This window comes from Girardinichthys multiradiatus, chromosome 2 (assembly GCF_021462225.1).
Source record: "Girardinichthys multiradiatus isolate DD_20200921_A chromosome 2, DD_fGirMul_XY1, whole genome shotgun sequence".
In the NCBI taxonomy this organism is placed as follows: Eukaryota; Metazoa; Chordata; class Actinopteri; order Cyprinodontiformes; family Goodeidae; genus Girardinichthys; species Girardinichthys multiradiatus.
Window position 1 is genome coordinate 15631553 of NC_061795.1, and position 27368 is coordinate 15658920.

General features: G+C 37.2%; 1 protein-coding gene across 2 annotated transcripts in view; it reads left to right on the top strand.

The window, feature by feature from the left end:
* The window catches only part of peak1 (pseudopodium-enriched atypical kinase 1), a 111557-nt gene that overhangs the window by 28568 nt on the left and 55621 nt on the right, over positions 1–27368 (top strand). The gene's annotated exons all lie outside the window — the stretch shown is intronic.

Consider the following 27368-nt stretch of genomic DNA (forward strand, 5'->3'; position numbering starts at 1 on the left):
AGGAGATGGACGCCATTCTGGGTTCTACATATAAGTCAGTCTTTACAGTACAACAATCCATATAAAAAGGCTCTGTTGTGTACAATCATAATTTGTGGTTGGGTTTTCCCAGACAGATTGTTGTTGATGTGTTAGTCATTATGATATCTTGCACTCACCATAATATCTGGAGCATTCTCAATCATTTACACAATGGTTTAGTCATACTTTTCCAGGTAGACTGGAGGGCAATAATGTGTATTTCAGTTTCTGTCCTTGCTAGCAGACTGATGTTTGTATTATATTAAAATGTGCAGTTTCTGTTTCCTAAACGTTATTGAATATTTCCCTGTACCTGTTATTCATATTCACATCAATGCATTTTCATTTTCTTCTTCTATCGTTTTAGTTGCTGCACCAGTACAGTTTTAGTGAAAATGTGTTACTGTTTCTGCATATTATTATGTTGTAAATCTTTTAGTGTTCCGATGATTATAAAACGAACTAGACTGGATTTTATTATGTATTTAGCAAGAACAGATGGTAACAAAATACTGATTTATCTGGGTTTCTGCAAAGTAGTAGTTTTCTTCTGCAGTTGTCTGTGTTTTTTTAATAATGACAAAAGATTAACAGTTTACTATAAGTTTATTGCACTTGCCCAAATAAGTACTGAAGTGATTATCATGGACTGGTCTCCAACACTGCATTCTATAAACATTAAACTCTCTAATTTTCTGGTGTTTCAACAACTGACAAAATATTTAAAAGGTCATCGGTTTTCGTCTCGTGTTTGTTTTTTTGTTTTTTTCCAAGATATCTTTTAGTACTAGAGGCCTTCATTTTTCGACAATAGGCAGACAGGAAAGAGGGGCAAAGAGAGAGGGGAGACATTTGGCAAAGGTCGCCGGGACTGGGACTCGAACCCTGGACTATAGCTTCTATATGTGGTTGTGCGCTTAACCCCTACAACACCATTCGTTTTTCTAAAAAATGCCAAAACTTTAATGAGGATATGTGTTGCATTTATTACAGATTTCTTTTTTACTGCAGATTGTTTTATTGCACATTTAGAACCTTAAAGCCAGGACGCAGCACAGAAATTTCATCTAGTGGCAATAGGGATTGGATTACTATAAAAATCTTAATTGGTATATTTGCTCTGTTGGGAAGCTCAGTCAGGAGTGTGTCAACAGTAAGTCTCTCAGCTCTATGACTGGGTAGATGTTGCAACCAAACTAGATCCCGTGATCTACCAGGTTCCCTTACTAATGAGTAACGGAACTTAGTTAAAAAGTTAATCACTATGAGATAAATGATTCCATAATGGATTTTGGTGTGTAATCATAAACTTCATAAATATTTTTTGTAAAAGGAAAAAAAAAAAAAAAGGAACATACACTGTAACTTATTGTTATCAATTAATAATATTAATAGAAAATAACTACTGGCTTAAGATCGTAACTAGAAAGGTTTTGATCTGAAAGAGTTTTGATCTAGTTCAAAGTTCAGTTTTTACCTTGATCAACTCTCTCTGCTGATCTGCAACTGAGAAATGACAACTGAAAACTCACTGGGGCTACTGGTCTGTAAATGCAACAGCAAGTTTTTTATGCAGTTTTGTTTCTTAATTAGATAATCATAGAAAAACTGACTGGTGACCAGAATCAGCCAGTTGTCATTGTGATTTCTTTATGGGAAGTGGATACATCATACCAGGTCGCAATATCAAAATCAAATCAAATGTATTTATATAGCACATTTAAGAACAATTGCCGCTGGCCAAATTGCTCAACACAAAAAACGGCAACAGTAATTAAAAGAAAATACAGTATAAGACAGAAATAGAAACAGAAATATAAAAATAAAGCCCGACAGGCAAGGGTCTTACACTGTATTAAAAGCCAGTGAGTACAAATGTGTTTTAAGATGTGACTTAAAAACACCAAGAGCCTGTATAATATGAAGGTGGAGCTGATTTCACAATAGCAGCACCACTTTGAGTGGAAGCTGTTTCTCTGGGAAGCAGAATCAAATTTAGTCAGCCTTATTATCAGTAAGCCATTTAAAAATGAAGTCAGAGGAAGTACAGAGCTGTGGGAAGAAGAGTTTATTTTCGAGACATTTTCGTGGGTCATTCCAGCTGCAAGAGAGAGAGTGAGACTTCAGTACAACAAGAGGGCTGAACGTATTTCAGCAAAGTTGCTCCCCTTTATCGTTTTGAGCCTTTAACGTCTGTCATAAAACATGCAGGATTTGGATATGATTTGTCTTTTTAATATATTGAAATACTGTTTTACAGTGTTTGCTCTCTGTTGCATTGTGTGAAATAGCTTCTGCTCTTAACTTGAACAATTATTGACTGCTCACAATAGAAAAGCACCAAAAACTATTTTCAGTACCATTGTTTATCTTCATGTATTATAGTTTTTAAACCATAATCTGATTCGGCCAATATTCTTGTTGGCCGACACAAGCTTTTTAAAAACGTAGCACCTGAAATTGGCCACGAGCTGTTTGGTATTTATATGCTACAAGGCATATGGTGATGATCTTCTACTCTCCTCATTTTGTGCCGGATTTAAAACTACAACATCTATCAAGAAACCTGGAGTGCTTTCTTTTTTTGATGGTCAGAGGTTGTCAGATTTAATTATTAAATTAACTCGAAGTTTACACAAATGAGTATGTAAGTGTTAGGTCAGTTTTGTTTCTAAGGACTATCAGCCTATCAAAGTCACAACTGGCAGATCAGAGATTAGAGAAACCCTGCAAGAACTTCATCAGCACATCTTTAGGCTTAAGCTAATGTCTTATCTCGCTGTTTAAATGTTCTGTTTAGATGGCTGGTGCAATCCGAGGCCAAGTACTCCCTAGTCCCTATGGAGGTTTAGAGCACTGTGAAAGTCAATGTGTATTGACTGACAGTAAACAGCCATGTGTAGCTCCATCATTTCTTTGACTCATAGACGGTCATAAAGTTCCTCTGTTTATTGATTGTTGCATTTCCCCTTTGTAATTGTCAGTGATAAATGGGCTGGAATGTGTCCTGTGCTTTTTAGCTCTAGAGTTACCGTTTCAGCTTTGTTACTGAAAGTGCCCTCGCCTTTACATTTTTCCCATTAGGACCCACTTTATGAGATTTAATTGAATTGTACCATGGAAAGTATCTACCTTGCAGCTAAATGTGTGAAAGTGAAGAAAAGCTTGTCTCAGTATGTCCTTGAAGCCTTTTATGTTAAAGTCAGCAGAGATCAATAAATCAGTAGGCATCTAGAACATGTATTCCTATTGCACTCCTATTTTCCACACCCAACCCCTTGTGTTTGTGCTGCTAAGTGGAGTGTGCAAGCTAGCAGCTGTTTGAGTTCCCAACAGAGAGCAGAAATGGATTTCATCAAGAGTCACAGATGTCTAAGACATCAATAGGAAATGATCTGTGGGTCAGCTCTCTGCTCCTTTTTTCAACAACCATTTAGGACTATGAATGCATTGAAACTGTGCAGTGCATTATAAGCATGCTTTCTAACAATAACAGTAATTGGATTAAAATAGCTCGGGTTGGAACAATCTGTTTCTCCAAACGATGACCAAAAATGTAAACAAAACAATGAGCTCTGTAAGACCTCTAAAAGAACACTGCTCTTTCTGCTGATTAATCGTCTTCTTCTCACAACTACAGATATGTTTTTTGACTTTATAGATACTTGGGTTCTTGATGGATAAGAAAGTTTAAAGAGGGGTGGGTGGATGTTTTCCATAAATTTCAGTAAGTTGTGTGTCCATGTTGCATGCTATAGTTACCCTGAATCTGTTTCACTTTAGCTATGGTAGGAATGTGCCACTGCACGAGTAAAGGTCATCATTCCTCCTGGCCTGTCATGGCTCTCCCAAGTCCTTAGTCAAAGCTTCCAACATATGGACATTCTTTCCCAAACTTGTAACCATGCTCCCTTTCATCAATAAAACACTACAAATATTTATTATTGTTAGGAGCTTAGCTATTTACTCAGGACCTTTAGATGATATAGGAATAATACCATTTTCTTCAAAAGACGTACTTAACTCATTCTAGTTTTAAATAAGCCCACAGTCGTTTCAGTGTTTTATTAGTTTCACAAACTAATACCTTCCATGTAGTATTATCCCTTTAAAACACATTGAATTATTTTGCTTTTCCAGTTTTCTGACCTGTGACTCCTTTAGTGCCTCCTGAACACCCTGAGGTTTTCTCTCATGTTTAGTCTAAAATTATCAAATATTTAACTCGGGTAGCCTTTCACATATACTGTAAGTCTCTTCATGGTCTGGTATATCTCTGCATCTGCAATCCCTTGGGATTGTTGTAGATTAAGTTGTAGATTTCTATATAAGATCTTTGTTAGCTGAGAGCTTTCACTCAAAGGGTTTCTTCAGTGGCCCTTGTTGCAAATAAAGAAGCAAAAGTCACCACTGAAGCATTTCAGTGCCTGATTATCTACACCCCCATCACAATGAGTGTCTTCCTTATGTTTCAGTTACATAGAAAGATATTAGCTAAATAAGGCTCAAACATCACCTTCCCAGATGAGGGTCACAACTCTGAGATGCAATGTACTGCATTTTACAGCACTTTTACAAAACTACACAGTGCTACTAAACTGTCACAGGTAGTGGCCTGATAAATATTAATCTCATACTACACTATGCACACACTCTGTCTGCTCTGATGAAGATTCACTAACCTTAGCGTGCTAAATGCATGAAGTTGCTCCAATTGATGGCAACCCACTCTACTGACTCATTGATTCAGTAAAAACTTGGAGAATGTCAAAGTACATTAACTTTCCTCCCTAGAAAGTCAGCTGATGTCTAGATATGAAGATGAGATAGTGACATCATGGCAAAATGTACCCCTTCCTGATGCAGTGGAAGACTTTGACCTGTACGCAATCATCCCTATACACACAAACCTTTCAAGATCAAAAAAGTTGTTAAACTGTCTTTCATCACTTTTTTGTGTCTCTGCTGATTTGAATATAACTGGAGGTAAGGGATTAATGATTACAGTAATGTGAATACCAGAAAGTGTGCAAAATTAGCTTCAGAACATCAATGTGTGAGCCAGTTTGCTAACGCTCTGTTTCACAATTAAGTGGAGTTTCATAGACTCTTGTGGACTGATGAACGCAACCTTTCTTTATGTGGTTTTATGTGTTAATGTCTTGTATATCAGAGTATATCATACAATATCTCACGTATTCAGAATCAGATCAAAATCAGGGAAAATACTGGAAGTAAAGATAGCTCGTTGCCTCATATATTGTCACATAATGTGGGTTCAGATTTATAAGCCACCAGTCTGCCCAGTGACTTTCAACTTGATCTCCACCAAGCCCTTTGGTCTGGCCACCTATTGTTTTATTGTTAATTGAGCTTCGTCTTGGCTGTCTCTTTAAAGAGATGTTTCAGATGTTCAGCCTCTGGCCTGGCTTTGGTGTGGCTAACACTTTGGAATTTGGACTTAATACAAGGCTGATTTTGAAGTAAAGATGAAAGAAGTTGTGGAGGTATCAGTTGTAACGATGGAAGCAGCTGGCCAATGAGCATGGGTTGCCACTAACAGTAATTGCATTTGATTAGTCTGTCAGCTAATTTTCAGATTATTAGATAATCAATTATTTGAAATAATTAGTTTTACTTATAAAAGCTATTTTATTTATTAATATATACATTTTTACCAAAAGTTTTCCTATTTTTGGAGGAAAACTGTCAAACCTTTTTAAAGAATTTTAAGAAAAGAAAAAGACGAAATTATGATTTGTGTCGACTAAAAGATGTGGGCAGATTTTTACAGGCAACGACATCAATGATGTTGACGAATAAAAAAATTAACATTCCTGTTTCAGTCGTGAATATGGGTGTAATAGTCTAAGCAACTCAGGAGACCAAACTTGATATTAAGTTGCTTTAGTGCAGGTTTCAAACTTAATTCTTGAAAGTTCTGGAATTTAATTTTTTATGTCTGGATAAGTATGAAAAAAATTTAAATGCATTGTGACAAACAAAATAGTAGAGTTTAGACATTGTATTCTTTATTTCGTTCTTTCAAAAATAAATATCTACTTTTCTGATGAACAATTTGCCGTTTAAGTAATTTAAATTGAAATTACATTCTTTGACTTGCCGCCTGTTGTCTAACTTTTTTGGCTTTTAAATAATTGAGAGAACACAGATGACTCATTTAATATCCAAAAAGGGAAATTTTACTGCTGTATTGGTTACTAGACCTTAGATTACTAAGCTAAAATAGATTCGGGGTTGATTAATGGGGTCTTGTTTAGACGCCTAACAAAACATTAACTACACACTTTTCTTTTTCTTTTTACAAACGAAACATAAGTGTCACAGATCAAAAACGGTTCTCTAAAAAAATCTGTATTAAATGTTGGATGGTCCAGATTGTTATACCTTCGTTATACTTTATTTTTGTAATTTCACAGCAGTGAAATTAGAAACATAGGCTAAAAATGGAGCTAATCACTGAGTCAAATCACTGCGACGTGCTTTGTTTCCCAGCATGCTGCTTGAAAGCCCGGTACTGATGCAACGCTACACACGGTGTTTGACATACAAACATTGTAACATTGTAAAAGGCCCAATTTTCTTGGGCAGTATAGAATTACCGTGGTGCTGAGGGCATCAAACTGTTAATTGGACACAATGACACACTGTTAAGACACGTTAATATGTAAAATTGCACTATGATTATCTGATCTCCATCGTCTGAATAATGAAAGGTTTGTGATTTTCTAAATTCAAAGTTTATTTAGCATATAAAGTGTCTTTAGTACTGTATTTGCTCTATATTATATATGAAATGCCGTTTCACATCAGTGCAACCCCTATTTAGAGTGGATTATGTACTGTATGTGAGCGAGCTGCTCTACTGTTTATCCTTTTCTTGTTGTTACGACTCCACTCCCAGCCAGACTCTGATCTTCCCACTGTCTTTAACATGTTTTTTCAGCTGTGTTTACATTCTTGCTCCCTAAAACTTGAAAGGTGGGCTAAATGCCTTTGCCAGTACTCACCCGCTGACATCTGTCAAAACTGATTTATCAGTCAAAACCAGTATTCCTAAGCTCTCGAGCATAGTGGGCTGGTAAAAGTTGGAAAACTTCCCAGAAATTCATTGAGGGAGACTAACATTGTTTTAAGGCAAATAACCAGATGTCTCCAAAGATTCATATTAATAGACAACTGTATGTAAAAGTAGAAAATACAAGAAGTAGTACAATTTAATAACATCTTTATAAGAAATGTCGCATTGATTTCCACTGGCTGATCCTTAAAATGTAAAGATTGAAATAACATTGCAGCTTTCTTGCTTCATGCTAACCTTTGGCTTTTTTAACAGCAACATGTTTTAAAGCTAATCTAATGTATTTTTATGTGATGTTTCCAAAAGACATATTTGAATCAAACTAATTCAGCATTAGGTCAAAACCAGAGATCACAAGTCAACCACAAACCTCCACCACCAATGTGTTATCTATAGGATCACCAAAATTTGATGTTAACAGACAACAGATGGGAATAAAAGTTTATTCCTTGTTGAAACACAAACAGTGGTTTTTCACCAGAATCATAGACTTCCCACTGAGCTCCTAATGTCTCCTATAGAGACACATAACTTTCCATCAGGCTAACTTCCATATGCTTATTGGATTTTACAATATTAAGGGGCAATGGCTTGTTTTAGTCTGTCCTCTAGCTCACAGCAAACGCTTCAGTTTAGCAGTAATTATGTGGCAACTTTTACTTTTTATTCTCTTTGAAATAATAAATGTTATTTGAACACATTTTACATGATTTTAAAATCTAAAAGAAACACAAACAGTGGGAAACTAGACTAGTGTTTCATAAATTCTCTTTCTAAAATGTAACCAGGCAAAAATTCATTTACCAAAAGGCCGCCACATGATGAAAGTTTTAGTCATCCATCAAACTTTCCAGACAACCATTTATTTAGGCGGTCACAACATGATTGCTTGGTTATCATAAAGATGGACAGTTGTGAAAAATGACATGGCCAGAAGGCAGATGGGTAGTGTTGTGGTAATGTCATCAAGATGTTGGCAGTCAAGCTGCGTCACTGATAAAGAATGAGTGATGATTAAACCAGATAGATCGCTTGCACTAGATGTTTAAAGACGTTCGTACCTGCAGCAGTCTGATAAATGCACACAATCCATCTTAACGTTTTAGGCTTTGTGGACAAAATGTACAGTAACTGTTATTATAAGTAGGAATTGAGAAATAAATATGCAAACTGAAAACTGGAGGGCTCCTTTTTATTTAGGGCTACCAGCTGGACCTGCACTTTGAGCGTCTGTGTCCCCTTAAAAAGGCCCCACAGCTCTGATTCATCCAGGGCCGGTTTCTAGATGCCATAAATAGTTTTAGTCTGAGTGCAGTGCAGTTTCACGGTTCTTATTTGCACCGTGTTCTTTAATCCCTGCCTTTTAACTGCTTGTGTTGTGGACAGTAAATGCAGGCAGTACCAGCAGGACTAGTAAAAATCTGTTGAGGTGAATTATTGTCAGCTGAACAAATCGTTTTTTTAAGCTAGTGCCATGAAAGCAAGCCTGATTGATTAAAGGTACCACACTTTGTCAGTGGATCTCATCGACCCTTGAGGGTTCTTTGAACACGCATAATTTTGTCCTGTCTGAAGAGATCTTATAGCTTATTACAGATGCAAATATATGATGGTTTCCCTCCAGTGCAGCAAGGTAATAACTTTCCTCCCAAGATTGATGGCGTTTAACTTTTCTTTTGAAACATTGTGTTACCTCCTCCTAGAGGGCCTGCAGAACCAAGTCTTTCGTCAGTTGCCAAATGGTCAAAACAAAATTTGATTTTTTTGGGGGGGTTGGGAGAAAGTGGAAACTGTTTTCAGACAGAAACGTGGGAGACCAGAAACTGTATGTCATTTGGTATCGTGTCAGTGTGAAACATGAACCTGAGCATGTTTTTGTTTTGCTAGCTGATTTCACAATTACAAAGGTCCTCCTTCTGAACCAAAATGAGTCTTTAAGCTGCATTGAAAAGTTATTAAAGCGGATGGGGAATTCCTCTATGATTAAAAATGTAACATTAAGATTAGACATCCAAACAGGCTCTCTGACCTTATGATGGAATGTTTTTTCTACATTGTACTTCCTGGTGAACATGAGACCAAAGCAAAGCAAAATAAAATAGATAATTGCTTTTTATTTTTTTTATTTTAGAACATGTTATTCTCCCTCATGACTCTGTCATTATATCATTCTCTCCCATTTGGTTTTTTGTTTTGCATCAATGAAGACCTTATCTGCCAAAATGAAAATAAAGCTATACTATTGAAAACAATATTCCTGAGGTAGTGTTAGTTTATGAAGGGACATGCATAAAGTCTGCCTTAAGTAAATTTGAGGTTAATCGGTTTCTATTCAGTTTTGTCTATAAAAGCGTTTACTAAAAAAGTCTTGTTGGCTACAGTATTGTTCCTTCTGCATAATTACTGTTAAAATTTGACTGGTATTGAATTTAAACCTTGACTAGGTTAAAAGAAAAAGAAATAATGCCTGTTTCAGATGTGCTGTGGCAACAAGATGCTGTGCAAAGCTTTATTCAGTCATCAAAACAATGCAATGGGCAAAATTCACAAATTCTGCTGTTTCATTTTGATAAATGCCCAAAACCTGTCATGTTGCAACATGATGGTGCTCTTTAGGCCTTTATCACCCAATCCATGGTTCTGGCAGTGTAATGTTCTGTTGCTGCACGTTTCTCACAAGCTCAGCTGTTGATGGAATGCATGGTTAGTGGGGTTGAAATATTTTTCTAGATCTGAAAGATTTGTCACAAAACATCTCCTGTGGCTTTTGCAATAAGTTGGAAACTACAATAGAATTGCATTCAGAATAACCTCAATAATTGGTGACAGTAGCCAAAGAGATTATCCTAAAGATTATCAATGAGAGTTTTATAATGTGTTTAAAATCAGGAAACAACATCTGGACAGTATGATCCAAATTTTATGTGGACGAGATGTTTTTAGAGGCATTTGCTCCAAATACCTTGTCTTTGTGCAATTGGCTTTGTAGATCTCATCTTTAATGGATTTGTTTTTCTTTTTTATTGTATGTGATGTTGGGTTTGTGCAGGGTACTTACTAGTAGTCAATGTCCTTAACTGACAGCAGCCCTTGCAGAGTTACTTTGAAGAAGTTAAGATTTGTAATTGGGAAGCAAACCTAACAAACACTCCAAGCAGGGCCACAGTTTTTTTTCTCACCATCTTTGTCATTTACTGTTTCATCTCACTGATAGAGGTGTAATAGTACATGATTTTGGACTCACGAGAATGAGAAAACATTTTTGCTAAATTTGGGGGGAAACCAAGATTGCTGAGTTTTTTGCCTGTTTCTTTTTCACTGATAGTGTAAAAGTTTCACTGATTACAAGTTCTTTCAAAGGATCTGTATTAGTCCATATACTGGGATTTTCATCCTTATATTATTCTTAGGTGGTTCTAACACTATAACAGCATTGATAGTGCTCTATTTTATTTTCACAAATAGAGGAAACATTTCAGAAATCTAAATGTATGTTTTGGCAAATCACTGTTCATATTAGAATTATTCAGTTTTGTTTTTATTAGTCCAAACATTTTAGATATTGAACTAGAAATGATCAGTGGTCGTCCAAATTCATTCAAAACAGCTGAATGAGCCTCTAGTTTAGCACTGATACCAAATTAGAAGCTAACATTAGCTTTAGTGTCATTAGTGTCTGTCACTGTTCCTTTTTCCCACTGGCTACGTAAAATGTTGCCACAAGAACAATTTAAAGTGGTCAGGACTTCTTCATTGCTTTTGTAACCAAGTAAAGTCAGCCTGCACAATGGGCAGACTTTATTGTTCGATTCCCTCATACAACAAGACAGCATCTCAAAAGTTACTTCCTTCTTTACTTCACAATAAAAGTATTAAAAATAGATGCAAAGTGTTGCTGTAATAAATTGCTTTGGATCATTTAGGAAATAAAATAAACGTAACTTACCTCCGACATTCTCTCACTGATGAACTAGCTGCAACATTATAAGGAATCTTTGAACTGAAAATATCAAAATAAAAGCGCTTCCTGTTCCATCCATTCAGAAGTTTAACACTCGTTTATTTACCTACTACACTCAGCTTTGTTCATTATTTTGTAATTTATACCTTAAATTTGTACATTATTACTTAAAATCGAGAATTAAGGTTTTAAAGGTGGATTTAGAAAATCGTTTCCCAATATTGTTAAGAATGTTCCTTCTGAGAGCGAGGAGAGGAAAACCATGAAGGCAGATGTTAACTTGGTCTTTACAAAGACAAAAAAGCTATTTGTTTGACTTATCTGGAAATTCAATATTAACAGGTTTTGTTTTTTCTATTTTTTGTCCTGTTAATGCCTATTTATATTTTGATTATGATAAATATTACATTTGATCAATTTTCAAAATAAAATAAAACCAGCCGTTAGCAGTTCTTTGCATGCTGAATGAAATATTAAAAGATTAAGACATAATTGTTCATGAAAATTAATTGATCTAAAAATAATTACTAAATGTTCATGTGGTAATTTAGGCTAGGATAATTTAGGCTAAGGATAAACAGTACAGGTTTGGACTCCTAACCTACAGCGATGAAGGATTACAGGTCACTTGGATATAATAGGTTTTGATGATAAAATGTTTATTTCAGTCGTAATAGACTTAAGACTTGCCTAAATCGAGGCTTAACTCTGGAGACTTGACTTAGACTAGAAAAAGTCTCTGCTGTGATATCTATCAAAAAAAAACTAGACATTTATTTTAAACCAGTGGGAGGAACTAAGAAATTACACTTTCTTGTACCTTTGTTTTTTATGATATGCAAGACACGTCTGATCAGAAATCCTGCCTTTTAACTCTGAACATTAACAGCCCTACTCATATTCAAGGTCCTGTTTTCATGATGAGCGGTGAAGAAATTCACAGTATTTGGTTCCTGGTGTCCATTACAGACTTCAAAGAGCTAATTTAGGACTGGCATCCTAAAAATAGAAGAGCAACACAAGGCTGTAAAACTCAGCCGGGAATGCCTGTGTTCACTGGTCTAATGAATTCATTCCTATGCATCAGTCGCAGTGCTGATGGACTTCACCATCTTGCTGTCCTTTAACGACTAACTCATCACATCTATTGCACTGATCAAGTGAGTTGAAGTGTTTAAAAGAGCGATGTGATTTTTTCTAGAAGTTATTTCTCCTGCCTATGGATGCCAATCCAACAGTGTGAAAGCAGGTCAGGTCTGTGGCAAACTTTCTTTAATTCTCTGTAGGATCTTTCAGTAGCATCTTTCTTCAGCTTGTATTATTTTACGACAAACTTTGCATATTTCATCTGATCTGTGTCTCCTGAATGGAAGGCCTCTGGCATATAGATGACGGATCAGAACAGCTTTTCTTTTTAAAACAATCACTCACAAATGGCATATACAGTAGATGGAAGGAGACGCCTCAGGATATGTCGGTGTTTTCTCAGCACTTCACAAGACGGCAAAGATGCATATTTTCTTTTTGCTACCAAGAGGGTTTGTGTATAACTCTGGAAATGCTGGAGCATGCATCCACTGCCTTCCATGTGTGAATTTACTGCATGGAAAGCCATGTGGTTTAATGGTTATTCAAAGAGGCAAAGATTGAAGTTTCTCACCAGCCCTTACCTCCGAATCCAATATGGCTGCCATGAAGTTTAAACAAGGTGATATGCATACTATGAAAATAAATTATTTGTATTTCTTGTAGGGTGCATCCTATTAAATCTTTCACGCACGTATATAAGTATGCAAGATTTAATTTTGCAGGTTACTTTAGTGTTTGAATGTTTAAAATGCAGAGACAAACACTGCTATTAGCCGGTGTTCCTAATAGCAACCAACCTGTTCCAAAATCTGCACAGCCCACTGGTTTCCCAGCTTGTAACTAGGACATGGTTAAGTGGCTTTTAAGCTATACCTAAATCCATGTGGCAGGTCTTCTTTAACAGCCACTTGTAGCTTTACAAACTGTAGTTTCAAAACAGTGTATTGATAAGATTGAGCGGCACTGATTTAGTTTCTATGCCATGACTGTTCATGTTTTTTGCACCTGGAAATATGTCAAAACAAATGAATTTGTCTTCTTTCATCTGTCTGAGCAGCAGTACACAGCAAGAGGTGGGGGAGGGGCTGGACTACATAACTCCATGCTTTAAGCAGCTGGAGAATATGCCCATGTCTCTGACACTTTCTCTGGCATCTCATTGGTAGGCCTTTAAACCGGGAGGATGATATGACAGAAAATCTTGAAGTGTTTAAAACCACAGCTTTTGAGACCTTTAGTACCTTGATACCAGTAATTAGCATATGGCTAATGCTGCATGTCGGTTTAGCATTCTGTGGCTACATTTGCTTACTAGCAGTTTTAGAATTAAGAAGCTAAACATGCACACCTTGGATTTGCACCTTAACCTTTCACCCCTCTCTGTCATTTAACATCCAGAGAGAAGAGAAAGTTTCTTGTTTCTCACTTCTGAAACTGTTATAAAATGCATGCTGTCTGGCTTCTCTGTCTCCTCCCGTGTTGACACTTTTTCCATCTGCCTTAGAGGACCTTTAACAGACCCTTTCAGACTAACACATTCTTTCAGAGACATTCAGCAATCAGCCCAAAGGAGGAGGACAATATGAGCAGGCAGTGCAGAGACATTATTTTCTACTTAACAATCACAGCCCTATTCTCCCTTTCCTGTCATCCCTTGTTTTTGTTCACTTCTCCCAAAGGCTGTTTATAGGAACTCATTGTTTCTGCTTTTGGCATTCATCGCTCTCAGAAATGTGCCCTTTTGATTAAAGTTGAAACATTAGATCTTAGTCTGTTACAGCTGCTTACAGAAATGCGCCAAGACAAATCAAACAATGTCGTCAATGCGCGGTAGCTATTCTAACTAAACTTAAACAGTGTTATGAAGGACGAAGACTAGTCAACTTTTATTTGGAGCAGAACGGAATTCAGGTAGAATATTTTTAGCAAGTTACCTCTGTTACTTTTTACCATCATCTGAACTCTTCTTCTTCTGGGCTTTATTTTAGCGGTAAGGTATGCAAAGCTGCACTCTTTGTAAACATTGAGTTACCTGCCTTACACAGTTGTAGCGCCTCCTACAGCAACCTGGTGGAGCTACTCAGAGAACCACTTCGTTCGAAAGCATTGTTTTGATTAATTTTTTAATTATATACACAGCCGAAAAATACTGAGGCCGGACCTCAGTGTCCTCAATGGTAGCTACGGCCATAGCTACAACACTTCCGTTGAGTCAAACAATCTCAACAGATTTGAGCACTCCCCAGGAACACTTAACCACTGGTAAATTTAGCCGGTGGTTATTCTATACTTTTTCTTTTTCTAAGTTTATGCATTAAAATCAAAATAATTCATAAATGTTTTAGATAACATTAATGTGTATGCGGTTATCAATTTATTCTATTATTTTAGCAGCAGTAGGGATAATTATTTTAGATTTTTGGAAATACACACAAGGTTATCATACCATGAGAATCTTTTAGAAGCCCATGTTTCCACTTCTGAAAGATGAAGATTTCCCAGTTAATCCAGACTGCAACATTGTTTACTCTTATCGCTAATGACAGGTGTGGATGACCATGTAGGTCTGACGGCATCTTGCTGAGTCACCTTAGGAATGGTTTCTATTTGAGGAACCATTCAGAATCCATCATTTGAACATTGAAGATTGACAACATTTAACATTTAAACTATGAGTCAGAATTATATACTCTTAGATTAAATTCACTTTATTTTATAACTCACCGCTTTATGCTCTGTGATCAGGCTATAATATAAATGTCTCGACTGAATATTTTATGACATGATGCCCTGCTCTGGCTCTAAAATGTGTCGAAGCTGATCTGTCGTCATTCTGTTTCTATTGCTGTCCTTTGCCCTGAAAATGGGTACAAAATCATTTTTTTCTGCTCCTGTTACAATTTAACTGGTCCAAATGGCCAAGTGAAGTGCTCATGTTATATCACTTCCATCCTCATAAGAATCATAAGCTCCATGTCTTATGAAAAGTTTTATTACCCTCTAAATTATGTATAGCAGTGTAACACAAGTAATATCAGGAGAAATGATCCCCACGATAGTCTCATTTAGAGTAAATTTTTTTAAATTATGAATGACTTCAGACTACACTCATTAGGCTAGTAATGCTTTTATTTTAAACAAATTAAGGCAATAACACATTACTACGCCACCTTAAGAATGGTTTTATTTAAGCTATGTCACTTTAAGAGCTGATATAGCATTTAAATTCAACACTGATATTACTCTTAAACAATAAAGCAGGAACACATTTTTTAAGCCGAGATGCTAAGAGAAATGTTAAAAATAACTCTGTTATGATGGAGGAGGTCACAATTAAAAGTACAGCTGAAACTGGACACTTGTATGAGCTAAAGTGTTAACAATGCAACACAACTGGCTGCTACAGGACGTTAGAAAAGCAGCAATTAAAAACTGGCAGGAGCCATTGCCTCTAAGACGTGGAGAAAACTTTCATCATGTTTTTTGATTTTTACCCAGTGGCATTTATTAATTAAATCAGTGTGGGAGAAAGTATAATTTTAGGTTTGCAGAGGATTTTGAGGTAATACTGCCATTAAACCCTGTCCCCACCCAGCTCGTAAGGTAATCACAAAAAAAGCAAGACACACTGATATCAACAGTTTATTTGCTCATTGAATTACCTTTTTAAATTCATGCTTTTTGTGTTTATTACATTATATGTGATAAACACAAAACCTGCTTCCAGAAGGCAGAATCCTACTGCTGTCCCCATCCTTTGTTTCAGATTAATTATTTTTATTTCATAGTTTGCACTTTGTAGGCTCCTAAAGCCTCACATCAATTCGCAGAAGTACTGACTCCCTTATAGTTTTAGAGTCTTTCATTAAGGTCCATGCAGGATTTGAATTACTATTGAATATAACAATTGCGGGGGGTTGTGGGGAAGCTGGTGCCTATCTCCAGCAGTCTACGGGTGAGAGGCGGGGTACACCCTGAACAGGTCGCCAGTCCATCGCAGGGCAACAAAGAAGCAGTATAGAAAATGACTGACTGACTGATATACCAATTGATGGCAACTCTTAATTGGCAACTACAAAGCTCATATTTAGCATGGATGGCATTGCATGCAGAGCAAAAAAACAATCCAGTGATTTGCCATTATCACTTTGAGTCACTTGGCTCCCCGAGCTCAACCTCACTGACACAGAAGCCCTTTCATATGCTTTGATCCCGTTAATAATTGCATGCCATGCAGCTGAAAAAGAAGGGCAGATTTAAAAAGCTGCAGAATGCTGGGAACTGATAATAATAGGGGGAGGCTTAAGACTTTTGTGCTGTTTGAGTTTGAATCCACTGTTGTCTATTCTGCTGTTTTGACTCATTGTGATAATTATGCAGATCGTTTGAGGGGTTTATAAAAAGATAAGTCTGTTTGTTTTTACCAACAAACAGTATTTAGTAGGTAGATTAGAAATACATTTGATTAGTTTTCCTGTTGTTTTTTTCTGCTGCTTCATTTTGTTGAAGGGTTCTTTTGGGATTTTTTTCCTCCTGTCAAATAAAAGTAAAAAAACATGCTGTCCATCACTGTGTCCACCCCAGAGACGTCTTGAATGGACTCATAATGGAACAAAAGACCGCTTCAATGCTGGCTCATTAGCAAAACCGAGGAAGAAAAGCGCTAACTGGGGACACAAGCCGGCCAAGGAACTCAACAGTTTTGTTATTTGTTTTTGTTTGTTTTTCATTCTCCTTTCTCCTCTAGATGTAGAGATGGACTGCAATGATGTTCTTCATCACTGGAGCTCACACTGGCCTGTTGTGTTGTTCTCATAGCAGTGGAGATTTAGATGCTAAAAGCAGAGGGAGTCAAGGATATTGCTATCTGGAATACTGGAATTGTTATAGCGTTTACATTGTAACAACTTTTTTTGACTGATCTAAGTCATGTAGGATCAGGTGTTTGCAGAAAAGGTTTTCCTGTTTCATAAACTTAGCTCTTTGCTTTGAGTAATAAAGTTTATTGGCTGGAGTTTCCATGGGGCTCTGTACAACCCTCCTCTAAGCTAGCAGCACACAGAGCAGGTCCCATGACACAGACTGAAGGCTTCAGCAGCCAAAAGACTCTCTGACTGTCAGCATCACTGTAAAGAGTAAAAAACATTCAGGTTGGATTTACTACCAATGTTCTGACAATTCTTCACCTAAAGCTTTGTCGTTTCTTTCCAAAGTCACATGTGACCTGACAGCTACAATCTTAAAGGAACTCACATCTTGCTCCTGCTCATGATGTTTAATGCAGAGCAGTTTAGAAATGTTTCAGGCCAATTTCAGCTTGATTGCTCTCTGCTTTGCCCACACTGATACAGACTGTGATTTGATGCATTATGCAGATCAACTTATAAACCTTTGATGTAGAGGGGTGGTAAAGCAGATTTCACTGTCTTACTATATTAATTGCGAATATACAGTTAAGCCTAAAATTATTTATATCACTGGCACATTTTGATTCAAAATGATTTTTGTTCAATTATAACGTTTGTTTCTAATAGCTAATGAGACCAGCATTTCTCAAAAGATGCAAAACATTGTAAAATGATCATAAAAAAAACTGCATGTTAAAATTAATTATACCCTTCTCAATAACCAATAGAAAAATCCTCATTTAGATTATAGCAATCAAATCTTTATGACTGCTGACCAGCTATATGCATGTTTTCACTGGTATTTAGGGGTTGCTAAGCCTCCTTGCCATCACCTTAATCTTTAATCCCCTCTAACAGATTATTGATGATGTTCATACATACATATGTGCGAGTGGTGATGAAAAATGTTCACGTTGAGGATTTGTTTGTGTTTGTATGTGAGTCAATACTCCATGCATAAAACATTCCTGTTATCTCTGCTTTCACACACAAACACTAAGCTCACATTCATAAATGAAGGGGGATGATATATATAATGGCCATATTTAATGGTGCCTAAACACAGGCTTTTTTCTTTCCAGAAGCAATCTTACATTATGTGTCGTAACGTTTGGTTTGTAAAGGTTGACTCACTAAAGACTCAGGTAGCATGAAGAAACTACAACATGGGTCTTTGGATCATGTCTGACGTCTTTGGGACTTTGGAAAATAATCAAAGAGGTCGACAATTATCCTGATTTTGAAGGGAATTTTTAAATCGTGTTCTTGTCAATAAAATTTGGGGGGTTGTTTTAAAGGTTTGAATATCTCGCAGAGCACTGTGCACTGTCCTATCAAAGTTATCGATAGGACAGCTAATAGACCTAAGTGATGTGTCGGTCGCAAACGAAACGGCTCATTGAAGGGAACGAAAGGAGCCGACTCCTGATTGGTAGCCGTTTTTTCCCTCTCACTTTTTTCCCCTTCAGACTGTGATTGGTCAATATGTGTCAATATGTTTTTTGCACACGTTGACCTTGTATAGCCCTTACACCCACTGTGACCTGACTTTAGTTTTATTATAGCCTCTGCTCCTGCTGTGTAAAAGCCATGTTGTCCAGATGTCAGAAAAGGTGATGGGGCCACATAGACCTGAAGAGGTCAACTGCTGTCACATTTGCATGTATATTACATCTGTGTTCCAGAAAATGTCCTTTTTAAGCCAAATGAACTACCAAGGTGCCGATGAGACTAAACACCAGAGGATCTGTTATCCATCAGTTGTCTTCATCTTCAAATTGTTTTGAATATTTCAGTCAGAATTACTTTGGTTTGTTTTGATTGGAAAGAAAGTCCACGTTTTGATTTACCGAAGGACTTTAAATTCTTACAAAATTGACAAACTGTGGAGGTAGCAGTGGAAACTGCAAGGTAGGCCGTCTGTGGAAAAACTGGTTGGTTTGGTGAAGTGAAAGGAAAATAAAGCATAGTTTTATGTTTTGCTTTTCTGAGTCTGAAAGGTGTGGTGTGTCTTTGTATTTAGGCATATCACAGTATTTCTAAAATAATAAATAAATTTAAACATGCATCATTTTCCTACACTGAGTAACACTTCTAAATTAAATTAATGAAATTCTGGGGCACTGAAATGATGCCCCCCATAAAAGCACATAACCAGGTCTTTTTATAGCAAAGGCCTAGTCTCTTACTATGTATTACTAACATTGGATCATTGAGGTTTTTCTTTTTTTTTTTACCTAATTTATTTTCCAATAATTAATAATTGTAGATTTTTCAGTCCTTTGCTTTAAAAAAATGGAAGGGGTTTAATTATATTGTTTTCCTTGTGCCTTTTTAACCCAATCTGCAAATTCAGAACATCATCAAAACGAAAATCCTTCAATTCTGACATTTTTCTTCAGTTGTTGCACTTTTGTTTCATATACCTCATTAGGAGACATACCATGTCACTTTCTCTGTCTAGACTCTGAATTAACAAACTGTTTGGCTGCAGACACATCTATGAAATTCGCAGCAGGGAGACCAGGAGCTTCTTGTGCTTTAATCCATATTGTTGGAAGGCTGACAGCTGCTTGACACGCTCCATGTCTATGAAATGTAAGGTTAAGAGGCATCATGGAACTGATGGGGCTCTTTGGGAATTCATCTCTACGGGGAAGATTGTTTGCAGCCTTGTTCTATCTGGGTTTATTTTTGCCTTTTTTTTATTCACTCTATGCAACATGCGTTGTTTACAAGAACTGGTGGTGTGACAGTTAAGGGAGTTTCCTGGACATGGGGACTGAGTATGACTAATTAATACCAGGAGGGGAATTCTATATCATTTCTAGTTGTGTTTGTCTTATTTTTTTGCTTCTGTTCTCTTGTGTTGTGACTGTCTCACTTCATGCTCGTTCCGTCCTTCATACTGGTTTACCTCTTAAGTTTTGCCTCCGTCCACCAGACCACAGACCGGATTCACACCAGTTCTTGGTGAGTAGTTTGCTTCCACTGCGTTGCTGTTGGTATACATTGCTCACCTAACGCCGTTCACAAAGGCTTCTCAAATTGTTGCTGCTTGGAGCCTCATGGGCTTATACACACAGATGGATATAATGATTACATAGAATTTAAGAGATTCCCAGAAAAAAAGGTGTACTTTGGGTGAGGTTTAGATGAAGTGAAATAGGTGGAGTCATAGGCCTGATACCTGCATCACTACTGTCTCCTGACGGCTGTCAGAGGATTGGAGAAGTAACTTTCAGGATTGATGGGACACCCTCTAATTAAACAGGATGCGTTTGCATTAGACATGCAGGCTCACATTTTCATGAGTGCTCCTCATAAACAAAAACGCTGGAGGAGACATATTTTTTTGAATGACAGCCATTGCTCAGAAAATGGTATGTCTTCGGTATCATGAGGTCCACACATGACTTTTTTTAAATCTTTTTTTCTACATTTACTTTTATCAGACAAAGATTCAGATTAAAATCTCCCCTTTAGTTTTATTTGATATTTTTGTTGCAGCTGCTTGTTTTTGTCCCTCCTGACAATATTAAAGTTGTCTTGGAGCAGCACGTTTTTCCACTGTCTGCGGAGAGCATTACTATTAATATGATTTTCTGCAGTCCAAGTGAATTATAATTCTATACTTGGAAAGTGGAAGAGAGTTTTGTAGACTGACGTAGATTATTTTTTAACATCCTATTTCAGTGAAGTATACACTGGTGGTCCATGAAACAGAAATATCAATGCAGCTTCGTTGGCAATAGGATGTCCCAGTCTGATCAGGAACCCTGTCTCCTTCACCATTCAGTCATTTCAGAATAGGGTAATGGGGAGTTCCAGCCTGATACTACAGATAAAATCAATGTCTTGTACCTGTTTAAAAACTCCTGATATAACACACTGCATTTTATCAGTATTACATGGCCTATGCTAGTTAGGACTATTGTTTCCCACTTAACTTGCTCATCAACATTGTGTATGCTACAGTCTCCCATTTCTGTTTCTCATACATCTCACACATGTTTTAATACGCCATTCCAACATTGCTTAGCTTGGTTAAGACAGCTTTGACAATAATGACAACCCATCACATAAAGCAAGTGTAGCTTTATGTTTTGTTTCTAAAGTTTTGTCTCTGAAGATCACTGAAGATATGCAAGTTCATTCTTCAAAAGTGTGTGATGTTTAGCTGTTTGCTAAAATGCTAGGCTAACCTAAAACCTTTCCAAACTGGTTTGATACGACTTTTTCATAATTCAGTTTATAACATATTTTAATGAGGCTCCTGTTTATTGTGTGGACAAAATTTACAGGCGCAAACTGTTTGGTGCTTTGAACAACTTAAAATGTTATGACTAGTGTTTCAGCTGCTCTCTGTGGATGTTTAACCGACAACAGCTGCTGTGAAAAGATAAATGAGAGGAGTGCACAGAGCAGGTCATATGACACAGACATGCAGGAAGGGGCAGCAGTCGTGACAATCTCTCTTTCTCAGTGAATGTCATTTTAACAAGTTAAAATGTCTGGAGAACATCCAATGCGCATGAAAATAGGCCTATTTCTAAAATTGGTGATGCATAATTCTTCCGCACAGCTTAGCTGGGTTCCCACAAAGAAACACTCACAGACAGTAAACCAGCATTTAGAATTGAGAGCTCAGTCAATGTTTAGTTTCCTTTCTGTTAGCATTCCTCCATACACTTTTCTTTTCAGCTCTAAGCAGGAAACAACAGAACACATCTGTGATGCCTACCACATACCATTACTGCTCACTATATAATAGTCACTGAACTTCTGTGTTTTTATTTATAGTTAGCCTCATAGCATAAATGCCTAAGTCATATTTTGGCATGTATGCTATGAGGCTAACGATATGAAAGTGATAGTAAACACATTTTCCTTTGATTTCATTTTATGGTTCCTTCAGCAGAAATGAAAAATCTTCTCTCATGTGACAGTTCGTCTGTTTATCAGTTTATCTCTCACTACTCTAGGATTCAAATGTTATACTGTGCCCTAAAATAATCAAGACACACTCTCAGGTGTTGATTGCTGTAGTTTCATACCTTTTTTGTTCTTCACTTCACCCACGTGTGAACACCGAGAGGGTGGGCCAACACTAAATGAACTGACGGGAAAACATTTGGAAAAAATCCTCTACCAACAATGAAAGACAATTGTTTAAGCTTTACAGATTAAATTAACATAAACAAAATAGTTACAGTTCAGTTTCTGCTATAAAGAAATTCTCATAAACAAACATTTTGCAACCAGTTTTGTTCTAAATTTCCATTTCTTGTAAATTTAGAATATAGAAAAAACATGTTTTTCTTAATGTACCACATGCAACAGCCAGCTCCCACAGCTTTGGCTCGACCACACAGATTTCCTGAGGTTGACAGCTATTCTGAAATTGACCTATATTTAACAGACCTTAAATCTTTTCTGCTTGTGGCCCGTTAAAACAAAACTGTAAGATTCTTTGTCTTGGTAAACTTTTATTTAAATCAAACATTTTTCTTGACCGATGTCTTTGTTTATTTCTGGAAATTGTTGACTCTACAAGTTTATTATTGTAGGGAGAGGTCACAAAATTTTACTTGGATAATGTAACACGTCCTTCCGACCCTGCCTAACATTTGCATCAAGACTATTAGCAGATTTAAATATGATGTAAAAATCCAAAATAAAAGCTGTAAATGTATTTTCATTTTTTTATTTATTTAAATGATTCCAGAGTGTCTGTATTGAGGTCCTTTTAATTATCAAAGATATATCTGCTCTAAGTACAACCTAAAAACAGTACAAGTAATTAAACATTCTGTTTGGTGCTTTTAAAAGGCAAAAAAAGAGAAACAGAATGGGCTTAAAAAGATTGCCAGCTGGAAAAGACGAGACGGAAAGGCTTGTCACAGCCAATAGCATAACACTATTATCGATATACCCCATCACACTATTTGTCAGGTTTTGTAGGTTGTTTGAAGGACCAAAATGCAGACATGATCTTGGGATGAGCATGGTGAAGGTTTAATAATGAAACAGAAAACTTATAAATGTTGAGCCAGGCAAACAGGACATGGAGCACAGGCAGAGTAACATGCAGTCTAATAGAGCAATGAAAAAACCCAACAACGAACAGTGAAAAACCAAGAGCTTAAATACCAAGGCGGGGGTGAAAAATGACAAGAATCAGATGAGCTAATTATTGGAGATGTGGAACAGCTGTGGCAGAAGGAAAGCAGGGAAGCTGAGGGAGAGAGAGTAATTGACACAAAGGGAGCAGAACTAAGACACAAAGAAACTACTAAACACACGGATGACAAAAACTGTTCTATGAAAAATAAATCCAAATCCACAAAGAATGTAGCACAACGATAAACTAAGAAACTAAACACAAAGAAATTAACCAATATGGAAACACCTTACTAAGAATAATGAACTGAATATGGCAAGACTTAAAGAACATAAATAAATGACAAGTAAATGTTCAAAACCCAAGGATCTTAATACTATTACGTACATTACCTAAAAATACACAGCTTTAATAATAGAACATTCAAGTTTTACCTCTCTACACATATGATTCTGTAACATATATGCATTTAACTTTAACTAAAACAAGCTGCCACACACGTTTTGGACATGTCAAAAGATTTTGTTGCATGAGCATCAAGACTTATGCCCCTTTTCCACTGGCTCGATTTGGCCCAACTCAGCACCACTCAGCTCGCTTTGCGAGCATTTCCATTACTGTTATTTCAGTACCGTTACCTACTTTTTTGGTACCTCCGTCTTAGCAGGGCTAGTCGAGGCAGAGTCGGTACTGTACGTGATGTGAACAAACAGCTGTTCGCTGATTGGCCGTGGCGCGGCCAGCCGTAAGAGTCGACCAGCGTAAAAAAAAAACCAACCGGCATTTTCAAACGTGCATTCAAGCGAGTGAGAGAAACATATGATGGAGTCTGCACAGTTATCCGTAAAAGTCACCCCTTGGAGCAAGCTTTTCTGGCGATCATAGGAGACTGCAATATTCAGCAGCAGCTGAATAAATATATAGGCAACAACTATTAGAAATAAAATGGGACCTAATTCAAATCTTTCCAAGTCTCTTAAAGGGAAAGTGAAATCTTTAATAATAATAATAAAACGGAAGTCAAAATCCTACTCATGAAATCTGATTGTCCATGCAGTCATCAGATTTAATCCACAGGCAATAGACGTGTTACTTCTTGTTTTTGTAACGCGTTTCGGTCTCCTTTACATTGGCAGTTGGGTGCTTCATTCGCGGTTATGGACCCCGACACATGATGCTTTAAAGCCACGCCTCCAGGAGGTGTTCCCTTCAGCGGATCAAAAGCAGGTCTAAGTAAATGCAACACACAACGTGCAGAGCTGTGCGGAGCTGTTCCAGGCTGGCCAAATCGAGCCAATGGAAAAGGGGCTTTTGATGCTCTGTATATATCACACTCAGTTATCATTGAGAAGTAATTTACCTAGATGTTAAATGTTGAAACAATGGGCTGATAAGACGTGATTTATTCCTGTGCTATGCTATGTTATGCGGATGTTCTGTCTGGACTGGTGAAGTCATTGAGTGACTGATTCGACATGGGAATTCGCCCGTTTTTTGAGTAATGCAGCTGTTAACCACATAGAGGCACTTCTAGACTATATGTATAGAACATTGAAATTGTATCACAAGATGTTCAGGTGATCAGTTGGTGTGGAATAAAAAAAACTGAGATTGTGACATCACAGCAAAAGTAATATTATCTGTCCTAACACAGTAGCAAACTGTACACAGTAGAAAATGGGGGCAAAACGATAGACAACTTGATGATCCATAATATAAGCCTTCAGGTTTACATCCATATAGAAAACCTTTTCAGATTTTTCAGCATATGTGGCAAGCTGAGTATCAGTGTAATAGCAGGTATAAAGTAGCAAAGTCAGACATAAAATTGTTTTACAAAATCTGGCATTTTAACATGGATGATTTTTGAATTTTCTCACCCGTGGCTGCCTTTTAAGGGTTGTATTCAAATTTAAATGTTTGTGGCAACCCGATCTGGATTTTATACATCAAAGTATCTCAAAGCCGTTACAGAGCTCCACAGTGTTCAGTGAGTGAGCGTATTTTTGTTTCAAGTGTATTCCAGCCTAGGGGACTGTGTAGCAAATGGCGGCCTCTGAGCCACATCAGGCCTGCAAAAATGTTGCATTGGACCTACAACATAAGAAACTGTTAAATAAATTTCCAACGCACTGATGCAGGGTTTCTTTCATGACCCAACTCAGAAAAGGTTAACAATGGCTGCGCCTCAGCTAATTTATAGCAACTAGCAGCAAGTGGCACAGTAGCATGAGGTCAGGCTGCTGAGCACTTCAGTGTCTCCTCAAGTGTTTTTATGGAGACCTGACCTGCACCTGCTACTGCTCTGAGCAAAGATCAATTCCCATGTGTTGTCTTGTTATTAGATTTAATCTCACCTGACTGTTAGTTTGATATAAATGCATTCGCAGCAGACTTTTAATACTTTTAAGTGGTAGTTTTTTTTATTATCTCTAACTTAACTGGCTGTCGTGCCTGTCTGTTTAACAAAGAGCAATGCTAAGTTGTAGCTAGACATGCTCACTCCTGGTAGCACTGACCCTGCATAGAGATGGAGAGTAGTTTGAAAAGGGATATTTTTTTAGACACAAAAAGGTTAGATCTCTATAACATTTTTGTTTTCTAGCAGCACTGGCGCGTGTTGAAGTTATAGTCCCAAGCTGTGATTGCCTGTGTGGCATCAAGATTGCCACTAAGCTCAGGATTTTAGGTGACGATTTGTCTGTAGTGTTCCACCAAGCCATGTTGTTGTGTAAAAACGTCCTGTGCTTCGCTAAGCTTAACCACAGACTTCAACTATATTGAACACACCATGTTTGAAAAAATAAGCTTTCAAGACAGGCTTACTCTGTAATCTCTGAAATCATTTAGATCCTACAGGTCCTTCTCAAAATATTAGCATATTGTGATAAAGTTCATTATTTTCCATAATGTCATGATGAAAATTGCTTTCATCTGAAAAAAGTACTTTGGACCACTGAGCAACAGTCCAGTGCTGCTTCTCTGTAGCCCAGGTCAGGCGCTTCTGCCGCTGTTTCTGGTTCAAAAGTGGCTTGACCTGGGGAATGCGGCACCTGTAGCCCATTTCCTGCACACGCCTGTGCACGGTGGCTCTGGATGTTTCTACTCCAGACTCAGTCCACTGCTTCCGCAGGTCCCCCAAGGTCTGGAATCGGCCCTTCTCCACAATCTTCCTCAGTGTCCGGTCACCTCTTCTCGTTGTGCAGCGTTTTCTGCCACACTTTTTCCTTCCCACAGACTTCCCACTGAGGTGCCTTGATACAGCACTCTGGGAACAGCCTATTTGTTCAGAAATTTCTTTCTGTGTCTTACCCTCTTGCTTGAGGGTGTCAATAGTGGCCTTCTGGACAGCAGTCAGGTCGGCAGTCTTACCCATGATTGGGGTTTTGAGTGATGAACCAGGCTGGGGGTTTTAAAGGCCTCAGGAATTTTTTGCAGGTGTTTAGAGTTAACTCGTTGATTCAGATGATGAGGTTCATAGCTCGTTTAGAGACCCTTTTAATGATATGCTAATTTTGTGAGATAGGAATTTTGGGTTTTCATGAGCTGTATGCCAAAATCATCCGTATTAAGACAATAAAAGACCTGAAATATTTCAGTTAGTGTGCAATGAATCTAAAATATATGAACGTTAAATTTTCATCATGACATTATGGAAAATAATGAACTTTATCACAATATGCTAATATTTTGAGAAGGACCTGTAAATTTCAAGCTATGAGAAGCAAACTGCACAGTGGACCTTTAAAGCTTGTACAGTTTTTGGAACCAACTAAGATGATGATGATGATGATTTCCTTTATTTGTACAGGGAGAGTGCACAGCAATACATTGACCTAAAAACAGGAAATATGCATGGTGCCAGGTTATAGCAAAAGATGCTAATATCCACCTGTACTGTAGTCCCTTGACAGGTTGATATTAATCAAAACTAACTGTTTTTTTTTTTTTTTTTTATAGAAATGTATGAGAGAAGAGAACCAGTGAACATAAACTAATACAATACAATCGTAACAGACCTCGCCCCTCAGTTACACCAGTTATTAAAGACTTCCAGGGATTTATCATTTCTCTATCACATGCTTGCCCCTATACAATAGACATACCTATTTGTTCATACACACATACACTTTCCCACTCTCACATACTTACAAATGAACTAAC